The 16218-nt window shown below is 38.1% G+C and overlaps 1 long non-coding RNA gene across 1 annotated transcript in view; it reads right to left on the reverse strand.

The window, feature by feature from the left end:
* Positions 1-356: 356 nt before the first annotated feature.
* The window catches only part of LOC148126826 (uncharacterized), a 346379-nt gene continuing 330517 nt past the window's right edge, over positions 357-16218 (reverse strand). The window contains exons 2-3 of the long non-coding RNA XR_015741609.1: positions 2422-2804; positions 357-447 (exon numbers count right to left, since the gene is read on the reverse strand). This is a non-coding gene — a long non-coding RNA (uncharacterized LOC148126826). The remainder of the gene's footprint in view (positions 448-2421; positions 2805-16218) is intronic.

Consider the following 16218-nt stretch of genomic DNA (forward strand, 5'->3'; position numbering starts at 1 on the left):
GTAAGGCAAACCATATCCATCCACTTCCCCCGTTTTTGTTTTTATATGAAGGAGTGTTATACGGACTAGAAGTTGGCTCAATGTGGCCTAATTGTAGCTGCTCAGCTACCAATTGATGTAAAGCTACAAGTTTTTTCCTATGGAAGTGGCCATTGGTCAATCCAAACTGGCTGAGAGGTTAACAGTTGTAACTTTTCCATTATCCAATAACAATTTTTGTGCGGAACTGTGACAGCAAATCTCTACCCCACAAGTTTATGTGCAGGGGCAACACAAGAGGTTGGATCCTTGCGGTCTCGCCAGTTGCTCTATGCAATGCCGTCAACCAATGTACACTACTTCTTGCAAACTGCATACCACCTACGCCACGAACAGCCGGAGAGTCCTCAAGCGCCCATTCATTTGGCCATTCCTTTTGGCATATCACAGAGACATCTGCTCCGGAATCTATAAGGCCAGAAAATGATTTTCCTTGAATTTCAATTGTCATTTTTGGTTGGTCTGTAGTCAAATTTTTTGTCAGTGCTAGCAATTCTGCAGCAACTGGAGAACTGGCCATTTCAGTGGACCCAAAACCGCCAGTTCGTGGGATCCCAATTAAAGGATTCATAGGAATGTATGGAAGCAATAATAACTGGGCAATAGATTCACTGGCCATTAATGATGCAGGAGTATCAGTGTACAATTATATCTTAATAACCCCTTTATAATCTTGATCAATAACCCCTGGAATGACAAAGAACCCTTTTTTGATGCAGATGACCTCGGAAGTACCAATCCCACTGTTTTTTCTGGCAGTGGCCCATGCAAATGAGTGTCCTCAATGTACACTTGATTAGGAAAAGTCACATCAATCGAGTGCAACATTTTTAAACACAAACCTGCATTCCCGGTAGTTGCGGGCGATGCCTTTGTAACAGCCTTGGGAGCGGGGCTAGCTGCACGCCCCAAATTTAGTTTCCCGAATTTTGGTTCTGATTAGAGCACCATTGATTTGCCCAATGAAATCCTTTTTTGCATTTTGGACAGACCGACTTCGGGCAGATGTTCTTATTTTTGTTTTTGTTAAACGCCATTCCCTCCCCCAGGTGCTTGGCACTGGGCTTTAAAATGGCCAGGCTTCCCACAATTAAAACAGTTCCCTGTAGGTTTCATCCCTCTTTGTAATGCCATAGCCAAAGTCTCCATGTTGTAAGCCTGAGAACCCACCACTGCACATGCCTTTAACAGATCAGCCAGAGTAACCTCACCTCTAGCCACCAAAGGCTGTAAGATACGCTTGCAGTCAGCGCTTGCATTTTCGACTGCCAATCTCAGCAAAAGTTCTTTTGCCGCTTCCTCGTTGGAAATCTGCCGGGTAATAGCCAATTGTAGTCTTTCCACAAAATCATTATAAGACTCAGATGCTGTTTGCTTAATTTGAGAAAAAGACCATGCCGGGGTTCCCACATCCTGGATGCGGGACAACGCCCCAAGGACAGCCGCCATAACCACGGGAAGTGCATGATCAGGCAAATTAGTAGCTTGATCAGCAGTGGATTCAAACAAGCCTGCCCCATAGATTTGGTCTGGCGTATACAGCCCCCCCCCGAATTTCGTTCCCTAGTGATAGCTTCCCTTTGGTACTCTGAATCAAAAACCACATACTGAGTAGAACTCAATATCATTCTCATTAAATCTTTCCAATCATTAGGAATCATGCATGAGGTAGCCAAACTTGTCAGAAGACCCTTTGTAAAAGGACTTTGAATACCATAATCTTTAGCGGCTTTCTTGATTTCCCTAAGTACTGCCAACGGAATCGGAACCCATTCCACCTGCATGTTGCCTTGAGCATCCACTTGCCTATTAACTGGAAACAAATTCATCTGGGGAATCTCATCAGGTTCTAATTTCCCCTCATTGAAAGCTTGATGCATCATTGCTTGAACTTTTCCCATTTGTGGCTGGGGTTTCTCATCCACAGGCGTAGGCGCTGTTGGGGGTGAGAAAACATACTCCAGCTTTGGAGTTGGAGGGTGCAACACAACTCCTTTATAAGGAGGAGGTTCTACTAAAGATTTTAAAAGAGGTTGTTGCTGGGTCTCTAAAGCAGTCATAACAACCTTCCAATATGTCAAAATTTCAGTTGTTGCCCGTGGTTCCTCATGAAGGATAGTTCCAATTTTCCTCCACGTGTCTAACTTTAAAGAGCCCTTCTCTGAGTACCAGGGGCATTGCCGCCAGATCTCTTGCAGCAGCTTTTTCACATTACCTCTTGAAAGAACTATATACTCCCCTCCAGAAGGTTTAAAGAGAAAGAAATTTGTCCTGACTAACTTCAGCAGCTCACTAACATGACATTCCTGTGGCTGAGAAAGTTTTCCCCCCATGTTCCCTGAAAAATCCTATTGTCCAGCAATATTTAAGTATGCACTTTACCTATTCCAGGCGAGGAAACACAGAGGTCTGGACACGTACCACCTGCAGTGGATCACGTCGGGGTCACCACTTGTGGTGGTCTCTCATGGAAAAGATGAGACACAAGCGAGTGTTCTCAGGATGAGAGCCCAGAGAAAATTCCAGTGCTCTCTTTTATTGAGATTTTTAGCATAGCAAGTATAGTCACATTGTGGATTACAATAATTAGATATAGTACAGACTTGTTTACAGTTGTCTGAGCTGCTTGATTGTTTCTAGTGTTTGTTCTTAATTTCCTTACACTATCTCAGTGACCTTTAAGCAAGCATGTATGTATAAGGTCTTAGACTAATCATTACCCAATACCCAAGTCAAAGTTTATTCCCACACAATTCCAACTACAGCTGGCCTTAAATGCAAGCTACTCAATGCAAGAAGCCTTGTGAATAAAATATCTGAACTTCTCCTCTTACAAAATATGGCTAAATTCGACATCATATTTGTCTGTGAAACATGGCTCAACGCATCTCTCCTTGACTCCATTACTGATTATGGCATCAAACATGTAAATAAACAATGACTTACCTGTCAATGAATACTTCAGCTTTAACCATAACCACACAAGAGCACACAATAAATACAAACTCAAGGTTAACTGCATCAAACTTGATTGCAGGAAATATGACTTCATCAACAGAGTGGTCAATGTCTGGAATATTCTACCTGACTCTGTGGTTTCTTCCCCAAACACTTTAACCTTAGACTGTCTACTATTGACCACACCCCTTTCCTAAGAGGTCTGTAGGGGGCGTGCATAAGTGCATCAACATGCCTACTGTCTCTGTCCTATTGTTTCTTTTATTTTTCTTATATGTACCCATTTCATGTATTCATAACTATGTATATAATTATACCTATTATCTTGTAAGTGATTGACAATTCAAAATAAATAAAATAAATAAAATAAATAAAAATAAATAAAGAGGAAAAAAGTCCCAAAACATCACAGGATGATCCTGTGATGACACGAGTTTGACACCCAGTTCTATATAATTTTTCTTTGATAAAACTGGCAAACGATGAGGATGCTGAAAAGTCTACATCTGGTAAAGAACCATAGATTATGCTCTAATGATTCAGGCTAGTCCTGCTTCTGTGCCATCAATTAAGTAGGTGGCAGAATGTTGGAAAATTCAGTCATCTGAAGTAGTATAATAGTTTCAAATAAGATAATCTATTAAAGATGATCAGACAAGAAAAATATCCAACATCTGAGGAACAAAAAATGTATTTGGTGTAGGAAATGAATTCTAATTAGGGATTTAAAGAAGCAAAGAATACTTCATATTACTTTCAAGAATTTTGAATTTCTTAATTGCAAATAGTGGCAAATTTTTATAGAGGTCAGTAATTTAATTGTACAGCTAATAGTCTATGCGGTTCTGCTTCAGGAACATCAAAAGGTTATCATCAAGCTGAAAAAGGACAACTCAAGTACACTTTTTTATAAGGAAGTTTGCAAGAGTTGGAAATGTTCACCTTAGAAAAAAAATGAAAGCTAAAAAGGTAAGCACATATATACAAGTGTGCTCAGGGTTGGGATTCAAATTTTTTAACAACCAGTTGTGTAAGGCGTGGCTTGGTGGTCATGTGACTGGGTGGATGTGGTTTGGTGGCCATGTTATTGGCTGGATGTGGCCAACTCAATATCACTCACATCAAGGCATGCATCTCCTCGCCTTGTCTCTCATGACTGTGGTGATGCTGCATCAGTCGTAAGTGTGAAAAATGGTCATAAGTCACTTTTTTCAGTGCCATTGTAACTTTGAATGTCACTCTACACAAGCAAAGTACCAGCAAAGGAAGGGAAAAAAACTCCAGATAAGTTCCTGAGACAGGAAGTCTAGTCCTGCCAAGAATGTAATAAGGGTTAACAGAGAGGCAGTTTCTGTAAGCAACACCAGAATGTTTACTTCCTGCCATCTTTACAAGATTAGGCCGATAATTTCTTCGAACAACCCGTTCTCCAAACTGCTTAGAATGTTAACAACCGGTTCTGGTGAATAGGTGTGAACCTGTAGAATCCCACCCCTGAGTGTGCTGGTGTTCAAAGTTTTTCCATGGTTCTGTTGCATACTGCTAGAAATTGCTTCTTATTTTTTTAAGCTTTTAAAATTTTCTTTACAGTCAGTGGCCAGCAAAGTAGCCACAACGCTGAAGTAACATATAAAAGTAGACTCAAATAGAATAGGAGCAATAAAACCAGCATATTGACCTGTCAATTAAAATATGTATAAGGAGTTCACAAAAGAGAATGAAATAAAGCAAAACCAAATAGACAAAAGAAAGAGAAAAGAATGAAAGAACTTTCTCATACATTGTTCCAAAATTAGGGCACTTTAAGTCTTATCAGGGGTGATAACTACTGATGAGAATCTGGCAATTTTGATTGGTAATAGCAAAGTTATAGACTGTGAGTCAGAAACAGTCACCTCTCCATTGCTGAAAGTTTGATTTCTGCTACGAGATGCTCTAGGTCCATTGGTTGTATGTGTACATGTTACTTGTTGGTTTCTTCAGAGAAGATAAATGGTTATATATCCAGATCAGGATGAAAGATTTCAGCCAGCACAGCCTTAAATTATAAAATTTGCTTCTAAAACATACCAAAACAGCTTAGTCTTAAGGAGAGTGGAGAGCTTCATGGAGAAAACTATTAGTCATTATGGTTATATACTACTTCCACATTTGCAGCCAGTACAGTCCTTATTATCATTCACTGGGAACTACCAGCACCAAGTCACAATTGCATTTATCTCATTTGTGATCTTCTGATATAAATATATTATTGGCTCTGTAGAAAATAGGATGCTGGATTAGTTAGATATGATTGATCAAGATTTTCATATTATGTTCACCCTTGAACTTATAGCAGTGTAGTTGCTAAGTGAACATGTGTTATTTATCATTTTCTTAGTGATACACTAATGGTAACTTATTTGCATTATTTGTTATGAAATTGTGTTTTAGCCAGACTTGAAGTTAATGATTTTTTTAATTGCTCAGATATTTAAAAAAACAATTAGCTTTCAATGGCAGAACAGATGGAGGTGCAAATCTGTTAGTTATCTGTCTCTCTGCTAATATATTTTGGTTCTGGCTGACAACGTAGGTGTTTTTTTTAAAAAAAAATCATTACATTAAACAATAATCACGCTTAAAACAAGAAAGATCGTATCTAAATTAGCTGTTTCTTAGTTTTCATCAAGAAGATGGTATATTTTCTGAAGTTGTAACATTTATTCCACAACAGTCTCTTTCAACTTTGGTATTTTCAAGATGTGTCAAGAATTTTCTGAATTCGTGATAGAATTCTTGGTAACTATCAAAAGAAAAATAAAGAAGATTCTCTTCTCCTAAGCTTTTGGTGTTCTATTATTTACAGCTGTAAGTGAATAATATTAGTAATAATATTAATAATAATTAGTATAATATTAATATTAATAAAATTATGCTTTCATTACTAGGCCTGTTGGGATTAGGATTTTTCTGCTTTGTCTTAAGATCAGGGCAGCACAAAAATGAAGTGCAGTAAATGAAGTGGAGGCGTTCAAGAAGAGACTGGACTGCCATTTGCCAGAAATGGTGTAGGGTCTCCTGCTTGGGCAGGGGGTTGGACTAAATGATCTACAAGGTCCCTTCCAACTTTATTAATCTAAAGATCTAAATAAAATAATAAATAGACAAGGGTTATAGTGACTCCAGCTTTCCTTACCTCCCCAAGCCTTAGATCTGATGATAAACTAACATCTAGACTGAAATGCAAGCTTGAAGATTGTGATTTTTCCTGAGAATACACTATTATTTTAATTTATTTTTAGCAAATTCCCTTTTCCCTCCAGCCTTCTTAACCCATGCTTTCTGCTCAGAAAGTTTACTATGTTGGAAATAAGAAAGAGACAAGGGTTAATATTGGAATATTTGTAGAAGAATGTTTACAGTTTCCATGTAACTTTTTTTACTCTGTCTAAAGGGTTGAATTGTATTCATGTATTGGTTGAAGTAAAAGATTATGATTACATATGTTCCCAAATAACTGTATTCAAGATGTTCTTTTTACCATGTTATTATACAGAAATTGCTCAATCTACTAAGCAAACTGTCAGTTTAAAACTTCAGCATACATTTCATCACTGTCATCAGGAAAGAATAAATCATAAGAAAAGTGAACCTTTAAAATACCATGCAGAGAGCCTTTTCTGAGATAATTTTGGAGAAGAGTAAACATGGCCATACTTGAGTATCTTTCTGGTTTCATCTATAATCAGTCATCAGTGGCATGAGATGCAAATCAATAACATTAATACAGAATGTGACAAGTGGTGGGAATATTCAAAGATGTGACTGCAGGAGAAAACAAAAATTTTATACCACTTACCCTCTCAATGCAGTTTATAAAATAAAATTAGTAAAATATTCTTTTTGCTATAAATAAAACTTTAGCATGATTTCCAAACCAGTAAGTACAAACATATTTATGAAAGGCTGAATGGAAAAAGGTGCATCCATAAATAACATCCTTAAAAGAGAGAAAAAAAATATTTATCTTATCCTTTAGGGATGAGTTACTAAATACATGTTTATGTTTGTATACAATCATATCAGTATTCTGTCAGATTGCCATCTGCCTTTGCACATGAGCATTTCATTACAAAAGCTGCCTTACTCCTGTCTCTAAGTAAGTAACATTAAGACAGCACAAGGGTCTATAACCAAGAGCCAAATAGTCATAGAATGTCTACACGTATCATCTGAAATCAACAAAGCTAAATATGAAGAACAGAATTGGAGTTGGATAGGAACTTAGATGTCTTTTAATCCAACCACCTGCACAAGCAGGAGACCCCATATCATTCTAGACAAATGGTTGTTCAATCTCTTCTTTAAAATCTCCAGTGATAGAGCATCCACAACTTCTCAAGGCAACACGATCAAATTACAATTAAAATGAAATGGAAATTATGTGAAAATATATAGTCAACACAAACTTTGTTGTTGTTTTTTAAAATCTGAATGTATATTGAGATTTTCTGTCATCCAGGTCATGGTTGTTCCAAAGATGCTTTTTCAAAAGGCAACTGAACTGGAGAAGATTCTTGGATGAGAAGCAAAATGTCTTCAAAGAAAAACCAAGTTTTTTCCAGTTGCCTTTTGAAAAAGCACGTATTCTAAATCTGATTTTGAATATTCTGTGAGACATAAACTGAAAACCAGAAGTTCTTAAGGCAGATTAGGTCAACAAACAATTTCAGCATTAAGGCCATGAAGCAGAAAGTCTAACCCTTTGAAATCTGAAAAAGACAATAAGCATCAGCAATATATTTGAACTGCTATAGGCAGAGCAGAGACTGAGGGCCATTAACTGTTTTTCAGGTGGCTTCATTCTAATTTACCATCAGCAGTCTAATCTAGCTCTACCATGTCATGTCTCTGAGAGATGCTGACAAAGTTCAAATCCAGCAGCCCATTAAAGCCATGACAAACTTATAATTAAATCTTCCTCTAAGAAACCTGATAGTAAATTTAGTTTATGAATGTTGAGATAGATTATTCAGTTACTATCGATCACCAACATGCATGTCCCTAGTTCAGTCAGAATCAACCATGACTCTATTTATGTACAACATTAATAGAGTTATGATCAGTGTAATCCTCCATAATCAACTACACAAAGCCTATATACTCTCTAACAATAGGGCCAACATTGAAGATGAAGAAGCATTATTTATTTTAAATCTCTATTGCAACAATAAGAATCTTATTTATATATCAATACAAAAAAAAAAAAAAACAGGCCCTTGAAATGATCTGATACTGAGCAAATTTGAGAGTTCCTGCTCAAAATACAATTCAATGCATAAGGGCTTGGGACACTTATGGTAGCTTAGGACACTAAGCCTGCTTGCTTAACTCATTGTCAAATTTTATTGAAAATCACAACTGTATTAAGAAACCAGTGCTTTTTGCCAATCTTGTGGTGAAACATAATTTCTCCATTACTTTTTATTACATAATATAACTTTTTTTCAGAATTCCTATATTCCCATCAAGAACGTCATATAAGCTTTGGTGCACAGAATTCATGAACAGACAGCATTGGCGGTTTGACAAGCAGAAGAATCCATCCGTAATACTGAATGATATACGTAATGAGGAGATTCTCCAGCTATAACAAATTAACAGATTGTGGTTCTGCTTTCCTGACCATCATAATCCTAGGAGAAACACTAATATTTCCACCCTTTCATTCAGCTTTCATGGATATGCAACATAAGTTCTATAGGATTTCTCTATTCCCTTGTGGTTAGATCCATTTCAAAACTTGAAGGCAAATTTTCTAAAGACAAGATTAGCAAGGCATCCCTAAGTTTTACAAAGTTAAAAACATAAATTATCTAGCAAATTGGTTCATTTTTATTATTATTTTTAGAAAATAGGAAAAAGCTTCAGAAAAAATTGTTTTGTTTCTCCCAGTGGAGACTTTTAACTATTTAATTAAAGGCCTCATTGCTTCATCATTAAATTCAAAGAAGCATATCTAATGTGAGCACTTAAATGTAATGTCACTCATTAGTCTTTAATGAAGAGAAACTTATTCTTTCTCTGAAGAACAGCTGTAAAAATAGTGTCTGTGTCACCCACAGAATTACACTTTCTGAAAGATATTAATGAGGATTTAATCATTTTTGTTTTTTGTTTTTTTAAGGCTTATACAGTCTTGGACACTATTTAAAACCTTGGTTAGTTTCATTCACAAAAGGTTAATTAAGGCTGTAACTTCTATAACTTTATTGTATATTAGATCTGCCTTTTGTGATAGCAAATCTTAATGATTTTTGGCAATGTAATAGATGAAATTCTAGGCCATGTTATTTAGAGATGACAGGAGGGCAATTTCTCCATTATTTATATACACAATTATTATATACTGGGGCTTACCAAATTGTGCTGTTATGGTAGCATCTTTGTATCAGCCATTCTTGGTCACAAAAGGGCAGGCATGCTTTTTGATGTGCATAAAGTGGATTTTCTAAGATTATTTTATTTAGATAACAACACTCCCATTTCAGAAGAAAGCTTGCCTCTCTGATAAAGGGCTGGCTAGGTCACAACTGCAGTGTTGAGATCAGAACTGAAAGAGAGTGAGATACTTTATGTACATTGGTGCATAGATCATACCTTGGGGAAACATAATATCAGAAAGCCAATATTGTGTGATGGTATAATTGGACTCCTCCTTAGGCACAAAGCAATGGAAAACTTCAAGTTCCCTGGTTTAACTGTTGCTCACTGATTTCTCAAGGGGGGGAGCATTTACCAAAGCAAAGAGAAAGAGCAACTGCTGTTCTTAATCTACACTGCTCAAAAAAATAAAGGGAACACAAAAATAAGACATCCTAGATCTGAATGAATGAAATATTCTTATTAAATACTTTGTTCATTACATAGTTGAATATGCTGACAACAAAATCACACAAAAATTATCAATGGAAATCAAATTTAGCAACCCATGGAGGTCTGGATTTGGAGTTATATTCAAAATTAAAGTGGAAAAAAACATTACAGGCTGATCCAACTTTGATGTAATGTCCTTAAAACAAGTCAAAATGAGGCTCAGTAATGTGTGTGGCCTCCACATGCCTGTATGACCTCCCTACAATGCCTGGGCATGCCTCTGATGAGGTGGTGGATGGTCTCCTGAGGGATCTCCTCCCACACCTGGACTAAAGCTTCCCCCAACTCCTGGACAGTGTGGTGCAACATAGCATTGGTGGATGGAGCGAGACATGATGTCCCAGATGTGCTCAATTGGATTCAGGTCTGGGGAACGGGCGGGCCAGTCCATAGCATCAATGCCTTCATTTTGCAGGAACTGCTGACACACGCCAGCCACATGAGGTCTAGCATTGTCGTGCATTAGGAGGAACCCAGGGCCAACCGCACCAGCATATGGTCTCACAAGGGGTCTGAGGATCTCATCTCAGTACCTAATGGCAGTCAGGCTATCTCTGGCAAGCACATGGAGGGCTGTGCGGCCCCCTAAAGAAATGCACATGGAGGGCTGTGCAGCCCCCAAAAGAAATGCCACCCACTGACCCACTGCCAAACCGGTCATGCTGGAGGATGTTGCAGGCAGCAGAACATTCTCCACGGTGTTTCCAGACCCTGTCACGTCTGTCATATGTGCTCAGTGTGAACCTGCTTTCATCTGTGAAGAGCACAGGGTGTCAGTGGTGAATTTGCCAATCTTGGTGTTTTCTGGCAAATGCCAAACGTCCTGCACGGTGTTGGGCTGTAAGCACAACTCCCACCTGTGGACATCGGGCCTTCATACCACCCTCATGGAGTCTGTTTCTGACCGTTTGAGCAGCCACATGCACATTTGTGGCCCACTTGAGATCATTTTGCAGGGCTCTGGCAGTGTTCCTCCTGTCCCTCCTTGCACAAAGGTGGAGGTAGCGGTCCTGATGCTGCGTTGTTGTCCTCCTACGGCCTCCTCCACATCTCCTGATGTACTGGCCTGTCTCCTGGTAGTGCCTTCATGCTCTGGACACTACACTGACAGACACAGCAAACCTTCTTGCCACAGCTCGCATTGATGTGCCATCCCGGATGAGCCGCACTATCTGAGCCACTTGTGTGGGTTGTAGACTCCGTCTCATGCTACCACTAGAGTGAAAGCACCTCCAGCACTCAAAAGTGACCAAACCATCAGCCAGAAAGCATAGGAACTGAGAAGTGGTCTGTGGTCACCACCTACAGAACCACTCCTTTATTGGGGATGTCTTGCCAACTGCCTATGCTTTCCACCGGTTGTCTATTCCATTTGCAAAACAGCATATAAAATTGATTGTCAATCAGTGTTGCTACCTAAGTGGACAGTTTGATTTCACAGAAGGGTGATTGACTTGGAGTTACATTGTGTTGTTTAAGTGTTCCCTTTATTTTTTTTAGCAGTGTACATGCTTTCAATCTCCAGGTAGACTTTTTGAAACTTCACTCAGTGATGCCATTTCTTCTGAGAGCTAGAAAATAACTGGCAAATTCTTTATCAGGAGCAGGTCTTCTCTCTCTTGGCATGAATTATTGCAACTAATGGAAAAAGCTCAGAAGGTGAGTAAGATTATTTGTACAGAATATTAAACTTTGTACCCTCATATCACATTTAGCTTTTTATACTCCTTTAACTAATATGCCATCCTTGTTAACAGTTGTCTCTATCTCAACTCCAGAAAGCTTCATGACTATGCTTTAATAATGATTAATAAATAGCCTATAATATTATTCTATAATATTCTTCTTCCAGCATAATATTAATTGTGTAAAATCAAAATGGAGAAGAAGATATAATTGGTTTGGAATGATGACCATATGGCTAGGACATCCAGAGTATTTTCCATTGACAAAGCCAATGGGGGTAAATTAATGCATCTACTACATATCCTGATAAGTAATAATCTTATTCTGAGGTAGGGCAAATATTTCATTTGGAACAGGCAGCAATTTTTGATAATGTTAGTGCTGTCTCTGAAAGCCCTGTTGCCCTTTCTCTTTCTAAAAACAAATATTTATATTTATTAAGATTTTTTTTCATAGAATAATAAATTGGGGGTAAAAAAAACAGATAAAAGAAGGAAACAAACAAAAATTGCAAGAAATGAAAGAGAAAGAAAGAAACTAAAGTTAAGACATACTTATGTATATAAAACATTTGGAACTTTCTTTTCAAGAAATGCATTTAAAATGAATATAAAAGATCCTGAGCCCCTCATTTAATCCACATCTTTCTTAATCTTCAAATCCATAGATCATTATGTTAGTTTTTTCTTAACAAAATAACAGTTTAACAGAGTTGGAAAGGACCTTGGAGATCTTCTAGTCCAACTTCCATGGAGGGAAGTAAGCAGTGGGGTGCCACAAGGTTCCACCTTAGGCCCAGTACTCTTCAATATCTTCATTAACGACTTAGATGAGGGAATAGAAGGGGAACTTACAAAATTTGCAGATGATACTAAGCTGGCAGGAATAGCTAACACCCAAGAAGATAGGCTCAAGATCCCGATGGATCTTGACAGACTACAACACTGGGCCATAACTAACAAAATGAAATTCATTGTAGAGAAAAGTAAAGTCCTACACTTAGGCAAGAAAAACCAAAAGTACATATATAGACTGGGTGAAACCAGATTCAATAGCAGTTACTGTGAGAGGGATCTTGGAGTCTTAGTGGACAACCAGTTAAATATGAGCCAGCAGTGTGCAGCAGCAGCCAAAAAAGCTAATGCAATCCTAAGTTGTATTAACAGAGGGATACAATCAAGATCAAGGGAAGTACTAATACCACTCTATAAAGCCTTAGTAAGACCACACCCAGAGTACTGCATCCAGTTTTGTTCACCACATTACAAAAAAGATGTTGAGACTCAAGAAAAAGTACAGAAAAGAGCAACCAGGATGATTATAGGACTGGAGACTAAAACATATGAAGAACGGTTACAGGAACTGGGCATGCCTAGTCTAGTGAAGAGAAGGACCAGGGGAGACATGATAGCAGTCTTCCAATATTTGAGGGGCTGCTACAGAGAGGAAGGGGTAAAGCTATTTTCTAAAGCACCTATAGGCCAGACAAGGAATAGTGGATGGAAACTGAACAAGGAGAGATTTAACCTGGAACTAAGGAGAAACTTTCTGACAGTAAGAACAATCAAACAATGGAACAGCTTGCCCTCAGAAGTTATGGGAGCACCATCACTTGAGACTTTCAAGAAGAGATTGGACTGCCATTTGTCAGAAATGGTCCAGCTTGGGTGGGGGGCTGGACTAGATGACCTACAAGTCTCTTCCAACTCTGATTATCTGTTATCTGTTAACTCTTTGCTTAAGCAGGCAACCCTATGTCATTTCAGACAAATAGTTGCCCAATCTCTTCTTTAAAATTTCCAGTGTCGGAGAACCCACAATCCCTGGAGGCAAGACATTCCACTGATTAATTATTCTAGTTGTCAGGAGATTTCTTCTTAATTCTAGGTTGATTCACTCCTTAATTAATTTCCATTAATTTCTTCTTGTTCTGCCTTCAGATACTTTGGAGAATACCTTGACCCCCCTCTCCTTTGTGGCAGCCCCACAGATATTGGAACACTGCTATCATGTCACCCCTAGCCCTTCTTTTCATTAAACTAGACATACACTATTTGTGCAACTGTTCTTCATATGGTTTAGCTTCCTAACATCTTTGTTGCTCTTCTCTTTCTAGAGTCTCAACATCTTTTTTATATCGTGACGAAAACTGAATGCAATATTCCAAGTGTGATCTTACCAGGGCATTATAAAGTGATACTAACACTTCACATGATCTTGATTCTATTCCTTTGTTAATGCAGCCTAGGAATGTGTTGGCTTTTTTGGCAGCTGCAGCACACTGCTTCCTCATATTTAAATGATTGTCCACTAGGACTCTAAGATCGCTCTTGCAGTTACTTCTATTGAGCCACATATTTTTCAGCATAAAAGCCTGTAAGGCAAGAGTGTCAAACTTGCATTATCATAATGGCGTCACATGACATATCACAACTTTTTCCCCCTTTGCTAAACCAGGCATGGGTATGGCCAGTGAATGACGCATCCAGCCCAAAGGCCACAAGTTTGATAGCCCTGCTGCAAGATTTCCAGTCTTTCAAAAAAAAAGTTTGTCATTTTTCTCTCAGTTTTCTCTCAGTTTTGTTATTTCTGTGAATTCTGACATTTTCATTATCCAATCCTTGACTGAGGGAATTTCATTGTTCTTCCATCATTATGTGTACAATAATTTTATTGCAGTTACTCTATGCAGAATTAATCTACCGGGGGTAGGATTCTACCAGTTCGGACCGGTTTGGGTGAACTGGTAGTTGCTGTGATTATATGGCCCCATCTACCTGCCCACCCTAGTCTGTCCTTTATTTCCATGTTTTGCAGCTCAGCTGATTCATGCGGTACAGCAAATTGCTGCGCCTCAGCTGTTTTACTCTCCGGGGCTGCAGTAGAAAGTAAGTTTTAGAGCTGAAACGCTCAGTTTTCAAATGCTGCGCACACTCTCATCAAACCAATTGTTACACTGGTTGAATCCCAACCCTGATCTTTTATATCATCTTCCCATTTTCCAATGCTTTCTTGTTCTGTGATAGTGGCTTCTGTTGAGCAAAGTAGTAGCCACCAAACAGTGATGCAGTGATGCAGTTTGTTAAAATGCTGCCAATTCTGCATCTGTAAAAAGTGGCCAGGACAGAAGGAGAAAGATGTGCTCTCCTCATCCGATGCAGGAAATGTAGGCGGAATGATACCATATGATACCAAAAGAGCAAACAGAAGACAACTGCACAAGAATCTTTGGTATTGTCCTTGAGTCACTCTTTGTGAGGGAAGTGAGGCAGGACTGGGACTTGTTGACACCTTAAATCTCTATTAGGAGTAAAGCAGAGTTTTCTTTAATCCTAGGAGCTTGAATATACCTGTAGATAAATGAAAAGATTGTCCTTGTTGACTTAAAGGGGAAAGAAAAGAAAAGAAAAGAAAAGAAAAGAAAAAGAAAAAGAAAAAGAAAAAGAAAGAAAAGAACAGAACAGAACAGAAAAGAAAAGAAAAGAAAAAAGAAAAGAGGGAGAAAGAAGAAAAGAATAGAATCTTCCTTATTATCTCATGGATTCCATTTATTTTGTTTAAAGACAATGCACTAGAAACAGAAATATTTTGAACTTAAAAGCTCTTTATACTCATCATGTTTATTTCCTCTTGCAGTCAAAAATAAGTAACCATAGCAATAGATTATACTTCTCCCTATCTATATGTATACACATTGTGCTTAAAACAGCATTTTAAATACCTTGGCATTATGATCAGACATTCAAGAGTTGGCATTTTGCTTTTAAACACACTGGCAACTGAGCAGACAGGCATTTATGGTTATTTTAGTTCTATTAATGTGAGAAAAGGTAACATGACACCAGGAAAGCATGAAAGTTTCCTGTTTTAATTAGTCACTGAACATCTGCAGTGCTGTATACAACTAAACCCTAATGTAAATTTGTTTATAGCAAACAGAGTATTGCACTAGAACAAAGTAAACCCTCAACATATCTTGGCTTGACAGACTTGGGTAGAATAGATAAAATCAACCAGGTGACACATGGCAGCCTCATTGGCAGTGTGTTCCCCATTCCTAACAGCTTCCTTAGTGGCATATGAACAATTAATACAGTATACCTATCAACCCACCTATTCCTCTCTTCACTAGCTTTCCAGATTACTGCAGTAGCAGTAAGTAGCACCAAGTCTGTTGTTTGATTTGAAACCAAACATTTAATGGACATTGGTTTTAATGGACACCCCTTCCTCCCATTAGTCTTTTGGGTATGATGATTAATCCCGTGCATTGTCGTGTGCAGCACCATTTTAAGCAAAGATTAGAAGTAACTGAAAACTATGCAGGAGTAGAGTCTAAAAAATGTTAAATTGCATTGACAAGTTATGGGGTCAAATTTCTATTTAACCCTTCATTTACTGAAGAATTCAAGATAAGACTGATTTTTGATGGATCATGTGTTATCAAGTCAGTGTTAATGCTTAGTGATCACATACTTAGGTCTTCCTCAAGATAATTTGCTCCCAATCTGGTCTTTGAAGTTCCCAACAGTGCACTCATCACTACTACAATCAAGTCTGTCCACCTTTCTGCTGGTTGTTCTCGTCTTCACTTTCCTTGCACATTTTCTAACATTG

Source organism: Pseudonaja textilis, chromosome 2, assembly GCF_049901715.1.
Source record: "Pseudonaja textilis isolate UNSWEBS1 chromosome 2, rPseTex1.2, whole genome shotgun sequence".
NCBI classification, from domain to species: Eukaryota; Metazoa; Chordata; class Lepidosauria; order Squamata; family Elapidae; genus Pseudonaja; species Pseudonaja textilis.